Genomic DNA, 10,434 nt, shown 5'->3' with positions numbered 1-10,434 from the left:
GCGTATCTCCCAAATCACACTCTTAGATCACAGGAAGCGGGGCTGCTCGTTGTCCCCAGGGTCAATAAAATCAATACAGGAGGTAGGGCTTTTTCTTTTAGAGCCCCTAAACTATGGATTGCTCTACCTCCATGTGTTAGGGAAGCTGGGTATTTTTAAATCTAAACTTAAACATTTTTATAAAATGGCATCTTTATCTTAGTGGTTTTAATGCAGCATAATTGCTAGCTTTTAATGATTTTTTGTTATTATAGCTACTTGTATATTTTGTGTTTTATTGTATTTGGATGTAATTATCTACAGTGTCTTGCGATACTTCGGTATGAAAGGCGCTATATAAATGAAATAAATAACAGATGGTAGTGCTACGAAACGAAAGACAGCCACTGAAACGGATAAAGTCAATACAGAGAAATGAAAACTCAGTGAGCTCGGATTCTCTGGGCTGACTCTGCTAAAGAAAGTACCGTTGGTTTGAGACTTGAAGCCAACCTCAGACTGTCCGTTTTAAAAATCTCCCCACAAATTGATAAACTGTTTTTATTTTAACCTTAAAGTTAATTTAACTAAAGTTATGTTGAGGTCTCTGTTCGGTTTACAAGTGGGGGGCGGGGTGGGTGTTACTCCCACACACACCCCAATTTAAACCCCTGGGTCCGGCAACATATCTGGTTATTTAAAAAATAGAGAGAGAAAAAAGGAAATAAAAATCATGCAAAGAGCTGTAATGATGGTTCCTGTTGATACGCTCTTGAGAAGGAGCAGGCATTTGGTTGTAAGATTTGAGATTTGTCTGTCGCAATACGCAATAAAAAAAGATTTTTAACGCCCGGCCAAATGCGTTTATTTATTTTCCCAAAGATCGCTGCACTTGACCGCTTGATGTTTCTGAACAGTATTTCGTGGAACAAAAGGAGAATGTACACTTTGTAATCTAGTTATTTTCATTTCATTTATTTATATCTATTATTATTTGTGAAAGCCTGACTTCTCTATTTTTTACTTTCACTTTATAAAGACAAGAGGCATTGTTCAAAACTCTAGAGGAAACGCCTTAATAATAATATTCCTCTTCATCCTTCTAAAATATGTGTCGATTTATTGAAAAGCAAACACTATATTGTTTCATATAAAATATACATATTTTTATACCTGCATGTATGTATATTAGCAGCGTGTGCTTTCAGTATAATGTTATTCACACACACGAAATAAAGGCGTAACCAAAAACATATAGAAAGCCGTTATATCTACAGGAGTTGTAGGTACAGAATTAAATAGAGTATATTTAAGATACACAGTTAAGACTTTCTAAACCATCTCATCTTATCTATCTATCTATCTATCTATCTATCTATCTATCTATCTATCTATCTATCTATCTATCTGCATTGGAGAGCGCACATCAAAGTTAAACTACTTAACAGTCACAAACTTTTCCACATGACAAAACTATTCCCTTCCCTTAATATAACAATTACTGCATCGCCTGCTGCGCTGAAAAACAGAAACATATCATGTGAAAAACTCACCGTGAAGCCGTTCAGTTCCAGGGATCTCTCTTCTAATAGGACTGAAGCTTTAACGCCGCTGTTCAATAAAGGCGAGGTCAGAGAGGAGACTGAAGTTAGTTTCTTATTCCGCCAGATTCTTATTTACCAGCTTCTTATTCAAATCACAGCTTCTTATTTATGGGAGGCGGTTCATTTAAAAAATGGCAAACTAAACATGTAACAAAATGGATATTACACACACTGACACACACTCACATACACACACACAGACACACAAACTCACACACACACACAAACGCACACACACACACAAACGCACACACACGCGCGCACACACGCACACACACACAAGCACACACACACACTCACACACACACTCACACACACACAGACACACACACTCACACGCACACACACACTCACACACACACAGACACACACACACTCACACACTCACAGACACACACACACACACACACACTCACACACACTCACACACACACACACACACACACTGTGGGAACTGAAACACTGTCACGAATCGGGAATTGGAATTTAGAAGTGGGAATCGGGGGCAGATACAAATAAAGAGAATGGCTGCTTAACTGCGGTATGCTCAACTAGCCACTGAAGCGGAACAGCGAGGATGGAGAGTTCGGGTTTACCCAGTGGAGGTAGGTTGTCGAGGATTTGTGGCACACTCTACAACCCGGTTTCTCAGAGACGTCGGATTCAGTGGCCAAGAGTTGCGTCGCACAGTGAAGAACTTATCTGAAGCAGCAGAGAGGAGCAGCAACTGGCTGTGGTTGAGACGGAAAGATTCTGGCTGGGGACAGGTAAGTAAGCTGGGCTGAGTTGAGTGGGGGACGGAGGGGGGTGATGCTGGGACGCCAGAATCACCGTCGAGCCCTCTTGAGGTGTCGTGGGCTAGTCGACGAAACACTGAGGATGGAAGGTGCCCACTTGAAAACCCCAGAGATGTACCCTACTTAGCTCAATCCAGACAGTTGTCATGCTGATGCGCTGGTGAGGCCGCACTTTGGTTGATCCCCGGAGCCAGCATCGCAGCCGTTGTGTGTGCTGATGCGCCAGGGAGGCAAAATAAGCTGATCCCTGGAGCCAGCATTACACTTCAGCCATTAACACCAGACAGAAGGATATCTACATCATCATATGGAAGGAAACGTAAATGGATGGAGACACATATGGATCACATTAGTTTACTGTAAAGCTACATCTTAGTTGGTGCTTATCTTGGCGAGAGCCGAGTTCAAATCAGCATGAAGTTTTAACATCTACTCTCTTGTAATGGAAATCATGAAGATCTGGATACGTCCAGTGACTGCTGTGAATAGTGCAGCTGGCAACAAGGGAAAGACCTTGTGACAGCCTGGAGAGACAGCTGACAGGAGGAAAGAGACCCCATTGGGGCTGGTAAGGGTTAGCTACCCTTGTCGGCAGTATCCAGCTCTGTGTTTACAGGATGCTGGAGACACCCGCCCAAGGCTTCTAAGAAATTAAAGAGAAAAATACCCCTAGAGTCTGCGAGAGCGGGGTCAGAAGATGACTCAACGTTGGACAACACGGTTAACGACTTAGGAACGGAAACGGATATGAGTATGGAGAGTACTTCACAAAAGACTAGTTCAAGATCTGCAGTTAGCAAAGACATGGAACTCCAGGTTTGTGTCTGCGGCTGGAGCAAGGCGACAACGGTCAGGGGTTTGAAGATTCATCAAGGGAGAATGAAATGCTTGAGGGAGAAGGGACAAGGGCCTCGCATTGATCAGTACTTCTTACGAAGTCAGTCAAGTCAGTCGAATGAAATCCAGCGACAGGAAGCAAACCACAGTTCGCAGGATATCAGCACCCCTGTCATAGATGTGAGGAGGACTTGCATGGACACAGTTAGTGATGAACCTAATGATCCTTGTGAACCCGGTCAGACAAACCAGCATAAGAGAGAAAAGAACCTCAACGGGCACAAGCCTGGAGTTAAATGGCCAAGAGCTTGTGAGAAAACTGCATGGGACACAGTAGACACAGATCTCTGCGTTGCATTGGAAAGATTAAGTGGAACAGTTGAAAAGAAGCTGGATAAATTTGGGGACATCATCTACGCATATGGAAGTGAGAGGTTTGGAGTTGAAAAAAGAAAGGAAAAAGTACAAACTATTCCTGGAAAGTCTAGACGGCAGCAGGAGATTGAACGCTTAGTTAGAGAAAGGAGACAGCTGAGGAAGCAATGGAGAAGAGCAGAACAAAGTCAGAAGGAGGGACTCAATCTCTTACAAAGGGTCATAAAAGATAAGCTTGCAACATTGTGCAGAGCTGAGCGCCTACGGAAACGCTACAAAAAGAAGGAGCGTGCGAGAGCTAACTTTTATAAAGACCCATTCAAATTTGTAAAGAAGTTATTCACCAGTGAGAAGAATGGCACACTAAAAGCATCTAAGGTTGAGCTGGAGAGATATTTGGAGGAAACACATACAGATTCAAAAAGGCAGGAGCCTATGTCAATTCCGTCAGACATCCCACCTATCAATCCACCAGAATACCAAATGGAGGACTGTGCACCTAAGTGGAAGGAAATAGAGCAAGCTGTGAAAAAAGCAAGGGCTTCATCATCTCCAGGGCCTAATGGAGTTCCGTACAGAGTGTACAAGAGTGCTTCAGAGTTCTACTAATTCTGTGGAAATTGATGAAAGTGGCATGGGAAAAACAGGTCGTACCAAGAGCATGGCGCCGAGCAGGTGGAGTCTTTATACCTAAAGAAAAAGATTCTACAAGCATCAGTCAGTTTCGTCCCATTTCCCTATTAAACGTAGAAGGCAAGATTTTCTTCAGCATTATTGCTCAGAGATTGTCAACATACCTATTAAAGAACTGCTTCATTGACACTTCAATACAAAAAGCAGACATTCCAGGTTTCCCAGGATGCTTAGAACATATCAATGTGATCTGGCAACAAATTCAATCAGCTAAAAAGGAGAGGAAGGAGCTCCGTGTGACATTCCTGGATTTGGCTAATGCATATGGTTCAGTGCCACATGAACTTCTTTGGGCAGCATTTGATTTTTTCAGTGTACCGATGACAATAACAAATTTAGTGAAAGCCTACTTTGGAGATTTGCAATTTAGTTTTTCAACTTCAGAATTCAGCACTACATGGCAATGCCTAGAGGTTGGAATAATGGCAGGATGCATCATTTCTCCTCTGGCTTTTACCATGGCAATGGAAGTAATCATTAGGGCATCAAAATGGGTAGTGGGAGGAGAGCGCTTGGCTTCTGGAATGCGACTACCACCAATTCGAGCATACATGGATGACATGACAACCATGACTACAACAGTAGCCTGCACTAATCGGTTATTGGGCAAATTAACCAATAACATTGAATGGGCACGAATGCAATTCAAGCCCACTAAATCAAGGAGCATCTCTATAATTAAAGGTAATGTAGTAGATAAAACATTCTTCATTAATGGTGAGGCAATACCAACAGTGTCTGAGAAGCCAGTGAAGAGTCTTGGGAGATGGTACGATGGGGATCTAAAGGACACAGTTCGTGTGGGGACGGTTTACTTGGCGCCATGACCAGGTGCTGCGATGTTTGGCCTTAGCATCGGAAGACAAGCGTAACATGACCAATAAGTTGCCACCTGTTCCATCAAAACATTACATACAAAAGACAACATTCCTCCACCCAGGAGAGCAACCACCAAAAAAATGTGTTAAAACCAATCCTCGCCCAGGACAACTGGAAGCTGCTAGAGACTGGAAAATGCTGGCTGATGTTGGTCAACGGCTTATTTTTCCACCTGAGATTGCCACCACTAACCTTCGACCAGATATTGTCTTGTGGTCTGGATCAGCACGCCTTGCTCACCTGGTAGAGTTAACAGTACCATGGGAGAATGCTGTAGATGAGGCGTATGAGAGGAAGAAACTGCGGTATGCTCAACTAGCCACTGAAGCGGAACAGCGAGGATGGAGAGTCCGGGTTTACCCAGCGGAGGTAGGTTGTCGAGGATTTGTGGCACACTCTACAACCCGGTTTCTCAGAGACGTCGGATTCAGTGGCCAAGAGTTGCGTCGCACAGTGAAGAACTTATCTGAAGCAGCAGAGAGGAGCAGCAACTGACTGTGGTTGAGACGGAAAGATTCTGGCTGGGGATCTCAAGCACAATAGAAAGAAAGAAACGCTGATGTACAGGTAAGTAAGCTGGGCTGAGTTGAGTGGGGGACGGAGGGGGGTGATGCTGGGATGCCAGAATCACCGTCGTGCCCTCTTGAGGTGTCGTGGGTTAGTCGACGAAACACTGAGGATAGAAGGTGCCCACTTGAAGACCCCAGAGATGCACCCCACTTAGCTCAGTCCAGACGGTTGTCATGCTGATGCGCTGGGGAGACCGCACTGTGGTTGATCCCCGGAGCCAGCATTGCAGCCGTTGTGTGTGCTGATGCGCCAGGGAGGCAAAATAAGCTGATCCCTGGAGCCAGCATTACACTTCAGCCATTAATACCAGACAGAAGGATATCTACATCATCATATGGAAGGAAGCACAAATGGATGGAGATGCAGATGGATCACATTAGTTTACTGTAAAGCTACGTCTTAGTTGGTGCTTATCTTGACGAGAGCCGAGTTCAAATCAGCATGAAGTTTTAACATCTACTCTCGTGTAATGGAAATCATGCTGAATGCTGAATCTCTCTTGATGGTCCTTTTTTGTTTCGTGAATGCATCCACCTCTGTAGGTTCTAGTTTTTCAGTCATATCCAATTTATGTAGTTCCAGGATTTTCTTTTGCTTTACATGTCCAGGTAATGTTTTCTGAGCTGGACTGATGTGGTCTGTGCTTCAGTACAAAAAATCACAACCATGTTTTTTTAACAATTTCAGTGTTAGTGCAATATCCATACTATTCTGAAGTACTGCGCAACAGTATGTTGCATACTGCACTAGGCCAATATCTTTTGACCTCCTAATGAAAGCGTCATGCACAGCTTTTATGCAGTGTGCTGCACAGATGTGCACAACTGTTATCTCTTTCAGCACTCGATTTTCCGTTGTCCCTTTAACAATATTAATTATTGCCATAGCAAGGTAATGATGCATGTGTTCTCAATTGAATGCCAACAAAACACTCTGGCCCAACTGTAGTCTGTTTGAATCCGATGAATCTGTAGCGATGTTATGTTCTTTAGGCGCAAGTTCAACTGGGACAAAAAATGTGAAATTGATGGCACTGTATGGTCATTCGTTAAAAGTTCAGCTACAGGAACTGGTTTTGTAAAAGTTTCACTGTTCAGGCTTGGCAATACTAGTGCGTAAAATAAAACTTGCTTTGATTGACCTGAGAAGGGCTATGTTAGCTACACTGTGTTAACATTTGTAAGTAGCAAAAGAACATACAAGTTCAACCAACAGTGGCTGAAAGATTTTCCTGGCTTAAGTTTGACAATGTTACAAAGAATACATGTTTTGCACATTTTGTCAGGATGCAGGTGAACTGATGGCAGGCAAGACTACATTCTTAACAGCGAGCCAGGAGTTCAAACATGAAAATATATTAAACACAGTGCTTCAAAACGGCCAGACCATCCTTCAACCATAACAGGCAAGTAGCACATTCTGAGGAAGATGCTACCAGGCAGGTAAAAATCATTTAAGTTAGGGGGACAAAAAGTTGTCCATTATAATTCTGTTGATGCAAAAGTATTGAACTGCACGTTATGTAAGAAAGGAAGGGAAAACAGATTTGTAGATATCCAACAATAAATCTGAGCAAAACAGTTTGTTTTTTTGTGTGTGCCTGTGACAGAAATATGAGTTCTGGTTGTAAATCTCTCTCCCGACCTGTGAGGGCGCGAAGTAGCGAAAGGGAAAGGCTTTGGACGGGCTGGCCTGACAGTTCTTTTCCCGGGCCAGGGAAGAAGGCGAGACTCCGTTGCAGGAACGTATTGACCTGGAAGGTAAACGAGGTAGCAGCTGCAGGCAATAGAGTCAGCTGCAATCGTTTACCAAGGGGTCATGCATGATCGCATGGCCGGAGAATTGTTAATCTTTTCCTTCACTTGGGTTTAAGAGATATGAGGAACTGGAAGGACCGGGAGATTTCCTAAAATAAAAATAGAGTTTGTGAGTGTTTTGTCTGTTTAGTAACTGTCTGTGTTTTTGTTATATAGAGCTAGATGGCTAAAACATGAATCTGGAGCTGTCGCCAAGGGCCAGCACTAAACTGGATCAACACTGCGCTACAGTCACGATTAACATTGTTATCACCACTTGTTCACAAGTATAGCACGTATTATATTGTACTTCACCACAAGCACTGAGAGCACTCACTTTGGACCTGTGATCCTGTGTGTGTCTAATTGTGTGTGTTTTGTATCGTGTTTATTGTTTGCGGGACTGCAACACTTTTTATTACTGTGCAATACACATTGTTGTGTATTGCCAGCTCATTATTATTTGCTGGTTGCATTTTGTTTTATATTTCATAAACATTTACATATTTTTCAAATTAACGACAAACAAAAAAGCATTATGTACAAACAGAGCTCTTTATGAACATTATTGGTAAAAAAAAAAATCCTCCGATCTATTATAAGTGTATGAAGGATATAGAGTACACAATTTACAAAAGCTATACTAAGAACATAAGAACGAGAGGAGGCCATTCAGCCCATCTTGCTCATTTGGTTGTTAGTAGCTTATTGATCCCAGAATCTCATCAAGCAGCTTCTTGAAGGATCCCAGGGTGTCAGCTTCAACAACATTACTGGGGAGTTGGTTCCAGACCCTCGCAATTCTCTGTGTAAAAAAAGTGCCTCCTATTTTCTGTTCTGAATGCCCCTTTAATCTCCATTTGTGACCTTTTTTGTCACAAATGTAACAAGTTTGCTTACTATACCAGTGGAGTGCCGTGACAAAATGGACTGGGGTAGCAGAGTCGTCGCATCCTCCTCCCCTCCCCCCGACCCCCCGACCCCCCGACCCCCCTACCTTTTAAGTGGCAGCTACCTGTAAGCCACAGATACCTTTCATAATTTGAATTCTGAAAGTGCCGAGTATATCCTTTCCCTTCCTGTGTCAGCGCTGGGATCTGTGGTGTATATTTCCCTTTTTTAACAATCTCCAATTTTTCAGAGAAAGCAGTGTGGAGTAGTGGTTAGGGCTCTGGACTCTTGACCGGAGGGTTGTGGGTTCAATCCCCAGTGGGGGACACTGCTGTTGTACCCTTGAGCAAGGTACTTTACCTAGATTGCTCCAGTAAAAACCCAACTGTATAAATGGGTAATTGTATGTAAAATAATGTGATATCTGTATAATGTGAAATAATGTATAATGTGATATCTTGTAACAGTTGTAAGTCGCCCTGGATAAGGGCGTCTGCTAAGAAATACTGCAACTCCCTCCTGGCTGGCCTCCCTGCGTCCGCCACCCGTCCGCTCCAGCTCATCCAGAACTCTGCTGCTCGCCTGGTGTTCTCTCTACCTCGCTTCGCCCACGCTACTCCACTACTCCGCTCGCTCCACTGGCTCCCGATCACCGCTCGCATCCAGTTCAAGACTCTTGTACTAGCCTACAGATGCCTTGATCAGACTGCACCCAGCTACCTCCAGACCCTCATCTCTCCCTACACCCCCACTCGACCTCTCCGCTCCGCCTGCACTAGAAGACTGGCTCTACCTCCGCTACGCTCCCCTGCCTGCCGAGCCCGCTCCTTCTCCACCCTTGCTCCGCAGTGGTGGAACGACCTTCCTACAGATGTCAGGACTGCCCAGTCCCTGACCACATTCCGGCGCCTCCTTAAGACTCACCTCTTCAAACAGCACCTGTAGAACTCCTCTGTTGTATCCTGGGACACTATCACCCTTCATTTAAATATGCTTTATTTTGCTCTTATCTGCCCCCTATTTTACTGCATTTAATCCTGTACCTCAGAATATTGTAATCTGCCAAGTGTTTAATCTGTAGTATTTTGTACTTAATCATATCCTGATGTAACTATCACTATTTAATCATATCCTGATGTAACTTTCACTATTATCTGCTGTATTATTGAATTGTGATTTGTCACACTTGAGAATTATTGTATTTCTTGTTCTTATTGTATGACTTATATTGTAACACTTGAATGTATTTGTATTTGCTTGCGATTGTAAGTCGCCCTGGATAAGGGCGTCTGCTAAGAAATAAATAATAATAATAATAATAAAATAAATAAGAAAGTTCTCCTTGAAAAAGGATTTGTAACCAAATCGACTATGTCTCAGTTTTCTCACATTTTTTATTTTAGTGTAAAATAAAATTCAACATAATTAGATGTTGTAAAGGTATTTGTATTTATCAATGTATGTTTAGAAGTAATATCGTGTGATATCCAGCTCTCCTCCTAACTGCAGTGCTAACCAAGGAATATTCATGTTTTGGGGTTGCTCACTAATGATTGGTCAGCTATCAGAGCTTTGACTTTCCCATTGGTTGCTAAAGCAGGGCCTTCAAGTGAGGCAGAGAATAGCCTGGGAGATTTATGGCCAGCCTCTGCTCACTCCTGATTGGTCGCCTGTCAAAAAAAAAAAAAAGACATTCTTCGACTCGCCTATTGATTAAACTCACTCAACACCTTCAACTGAAACGGAGAATACCCTCAACTGTTTTTTTTCTAGCGTCTGGTCGTTGTTTTAGACTTATGCGGGGGAAGTGCAGATCTCTTACTGGCTGATCACATCCCCTTCAGGAAACCCCTAGACTCTTAAAAAACCTCTAGTAAACCCTGTAAGTCATCTTGGATAAAGGCGTCAGACAAATGAACAAATAATAATTAGAGTAGTATGTTTCATAGTATAAGCAAGCACACTGTACGCGAGTGAGTGAGGCAACGTAATGTCATTTGACTGATGGTTTAC

This window comes from Acipenser ruthenus, chromosome 30, assembly GCF_902713425.1.
Source record: "Acipenser ruthenus chromosome 30, fAciRut3.2 maternal haplotype, whole genome shotgun sequence".
Classification (NCBI taxonomy): Eukaryota; Metazoa; Chordata; class Actinopteri; order Acipenseriformes; family Acipenseridae; genus Acipenser; species Acipenser ruthenus.
This window is presented reverse-complemented; position numbering follows the sequence as displayed.